Source organism: Mastomys coucha, unplaced genomic scaffold (genome assembly GCF_008632895.1).
Source record: "Mastomys coucha isolate ucsf_1 unplaced genomic scaffold, UCSF_Mcou_1 pScaffold18, whole genome shotgun sequence".
Taxonomy (NCBI): Eukaryota; Metazoa; Chordata; class Mammalia; order Rodentia; family Muridae; genus Mastomys; species Mastomys coucha.
The window spans coordinates 15,432,498-15,436,732 of record NW_022196900.1 but is presented as its reverse complement, the minus strand read 5'-3'; positions in this window follow the sequence as shown (position 1 = coordinate 15,436,732).

Genomic DNA, 4,235 nt, shown 5'->3' with positions numbered 1-4,235 from the left:
AAAGGCTTTTTTTTTTCTGAAAAGAGACGAGAAGGGCAGTGCGACCTCCATGAGAGTGGATGATGCATCTTTTTTGTGCCCACCCCCAGCCCCGTCTCACACGTTATTTATTATAGTGGAGGCTGAGAATCTAGGGCACTCTGGTTGCCTCCTCTTTCATATATTCTCACCGCCTACCCTTGTCAGGGCTCACACTGACAAATCCTCACTGATTGGAGTGGGGCTAAGAGCAGTGGATCTCTTCGATTCGCGCTAGGAGAAGAATCATTGGTTTTGAAATGTATCTTGGGGAGATGGTAGTGGAAGGCTGGCATAGGAGGTCACATGGGCTCCTTAAAGCTGGAGGCACCCCTTTCCCATGGGAAAGGGAATGAAGTGGCAGCCTCAGCTCCAGATCCCACTGACACCAGTTCTTTGTGCTTGTTACAAGCCAAAGCACCAGGGCATTCGGGAACAGGATTTCTTCAACAGGAGGTTTACATGGAACCAATAGGCCATCTCAGGAAAGCTCTAGTAGGCCTGCTTGTGCTTCTGTCCATCATAGGAAGCCATCACCATGACATTATCTCTCTTGGCTTGTTATTTGAATGGTTGTATACAGCATATAAAGATACTGGCATCCCAGCTCCCTCCCACCTGTTCTTCTCTGTTAGCCTGTTCCTGCAATTCTCTTTATCTCTCTTTCATTCTCTCTCTGTTTTCTCTCTGCCTCTCTGTCTCTGTTTCTTTGTCTGTATGTTTGTGTCTGTCAAACACACACATTAAATTTCCAAGAAGAGCAGATGCTGGAGAGACAGTGGCAGTGGGGTAGAGCAATGACCTGATAAAGAGATAGCTAGATATTAAGTGTGAACTTGGATGAGTAGCTAACTCTACTCTCTAAGTTCAGTGTCCTCACCTGGAAAAACATTGAGTACTGATCCTGAGTCCCTCACAGCTTGGAAGCAACATAATGAATAATCGTCCTCTCATGTGACAGATAATTAGTCACCCAGTGTCTAGCTGTGGGTTGTACTAACAGAACAACCCACTGTGATGCTAGCCTACACCTTGCTCCTAGGATGTGCATCAAGGGATATGGATATACCTCTGTATCAGTAGATTGATTCCATCTCAAAACACTGTAGTGGGGAGATAGCTCAACACAGAGAAAAGGTAACATTGGCTTTTGACCTGGTGTGAGTCTGAGACCTTAGACCCGTTACTTAACCTCTCTGGCCCTTTATCTCTGTAATTACATGGAGATAATACTTATTATGAAAGGCAGATAGAAGAGTAAATGGAAGCATATGAAACCAAAGAGCTTATCATAATGTATATGGCAGCTGCTCAACAAATACAGTGTGATCTTATTGTTGCTACCAAAACAATAAAAACACCAGGCATATATGCTAGGGACTTAAGGCCGGAAACCAATTCTCACACTAAATTGACAGCAGACAATATTCTAATGCACACACACACTCACTCACTTATGTACACACATTCACACATGTGCACTATTCAGTTTCTAAAGGCAATGGCAACAAATTTTATGATAAGGCACTGAAAGGCTTAGTACACATGTGGGCCCATAAGTGTTAAGTAAGTGCTAGTTCTCTTCATGATGCTTTACTAGGAACTTAGTTTATTGAGTAGCACACCATCTCAATCCATCCTCCTCTCTAAAGGGGCCTCTGCTTCAGAGGCAACATGGGGGTGGAGGGAAATCTATGTAAGCAGGGGTCCATACCCCTCGACTTACTGCCAAGTTCTCAATCACAAAACCATAGGACTTAAGAGCATGGAAGGGTAAACCTGAAGCAGAGAAGTCACATGACTTGACCTCCTCTGTGTCCCTAGCTGTCACAGAGCTGAGTTCCAGCTTCAGGTCATCCACATGGAAATGCTTAACATGGTCTAGGTGCTCACCACCTCCCACTGACCTTTTCTCTAGCACCTGGCAACCCCCCCCCCAAAATGGCGGTGACGAAGGCCTACTGACATACAGTCCTCCCCAGAACTGTGGCAAGGGACCACCCACACACAACAACTTTAGAGTTCTCTCCCAACAAATGGACTCCTGTCAAAGCAGGGGGCTTGCTACCTAGAATGAGACTTGGTTCCTGTGGAGGCACAGATGACACAGTGGCTCTAGAAAGGAAGTCCATGGCCCATCATGCTGAGCAGGTATGAATGCGCTTAAGTTGAGAGGACAGCCCAATCCACACTGTCCAGAGTTAACTCCTGTGGGCTAAGTCCTGCCTGTGTGGACTGGACATAGCCATAGGAATATAAAAGCCAGAAAGGACAAAGGAAAGAAAGGTTCTCTTTGTCCTCTTCTGTGCTCACTCGCTCATCCATTGCTACTTGCTTACTCGTTCATGCGCTTGATGATCCTTTATTAAAAAAAAAAAAACAAAAAACTTTTTTTTTCCTTTTTTGGTTTTAGAGAAAGAAGGCTTCTAAGTTTTTTTTTTTTCAGTAAAAAACGAGTACATACGTAGATACTCAAATCAATTACAACTCAATACGGCCAATACTATGATAGCAAAATATGGAAACATGGAAACTTAGTTCCATGTTGTCAGAACTATGGGCAATCGAGTCTTTGAGATACTTTGGGTTAGATCAGAGAAATGATATATATGCCTGATAAATGTATGTAAATACATAAATATTTGTGCACACATAAGTATTTAGGGATTTGGCTATACATGTTTGTGGAGTTGACGTGACAGTCTATAAAGGATTGCTGTCTTTGCCATGACTTGTAGTCTTTTTGTTTTTTTTTTTTTAAAGAAATAAATAGAAGATAATCAAGGCTTTTGAAGGTTTATAGTGTCTACCACACAGAAGCACCCCTAAAGAATTCATAAACAAATGCTGTAAATGTATTTCAATAAAACTTTTTTTAAAAAATAGGAAGAAGAACAGGTTGCCTTGGAAAGGGCTTAGTGTATCAACCTCTGACCATCTTTGACACTGGTTCTGGAGTCAGTAGGACAGATAAGTGGATAAGGAAGATTTGTGTGAAACACAGGGGAAAAAAAAAGAGGCAAATTGGAGATCATAGGGCTGAACCTGGCTGGAAGTTGCTTCAGTCTCACATTTCCTTCAAGCCTTCAGCTTCAAGGGCACTTAAGCACTGCAGGTGACATGTTGTCTTTCACTGTGAAGCTAATGCCTAAGCAACCTAGGAGCCTGGAAATAAAAGGTGGATGAAGTACTTGATGAAGTGCTGTGGGTCAGGCTGCACTGCCTCAGGCCAAGGTGGGTGGTGGATTAGAGACAACCGACCATGACCAAAGAGCCTTGGTGTCCAGGGTTGGGTTTCTCAGCATAAAACAAATATGGCTTATGATTGTCTGCATCTTTCATAGTTCATGCCAAGGTCTCTGATCACCTGATGTAGGAAATGGTGTTCTGGGAAGGACAATTCTAGCTGAACCAGGTCTACAAGTCGGAAAACTTAAGGAAGGCAGTTCCACTGGCACTGAGTCATCAGTAAGCCTAGGTGAGGGGTTTCCAGGTGGAAGATACTCAGAATCCACGGGCAGTATGAGTTGACTGAGATCAGTTTTCAAATGACTCCAGCATAATGTTTAAAGGGAAAACGAAATAACGGGCTATTTTGCTTGCCAAATATTTGAAGAATTTATGTTCCTATTTTCTTTCTAACTAATTGACTACTTCCTTCAGAACCCAGATGTCAGCAGAATGGTGATCCCTGTGACAGTCTTGGCTGCCATTCCTCTTTGCAGGTTTAGCACCAATACTCAGGAAGCAAAACTACCCTTGGGACAAGATGGCTGATCTGTCTATGTAGTCACAGTCATCCAATGAGCATATTTGCATTTAGTAGTACTTCAGTAGGTAATTCCCATATAAAATTTTGTTCAGACTCACAACACTGAATTCTTCTCCCTTTCCTAGTGAATTGTTCCTTCTTTCAATTTGTCTTTATTAGCACTGCCAGATTTTACTGGTGCCTCAGGCAGAAGAGCTTACATCCAATTCACCCTCCTTTCAATTTCTTCACATTCGTTGATCCAAACTCTTTAACAGGTCCATCCATCCACTGTCTCTCCACGTAGCCAGTTTTCTATCTTTTTATCTATCTGTTGGCTCATCCACCCACTCATTCCATCTTTTTCAGTGCTCTAGTGCCAACTGCTTAAGTGGCCAGAAGGCCCAGTAAGTTATTTTTCATGAGACATTTAGTGAAAGGGTAGAGGTGGTATTACTTTCCCCCT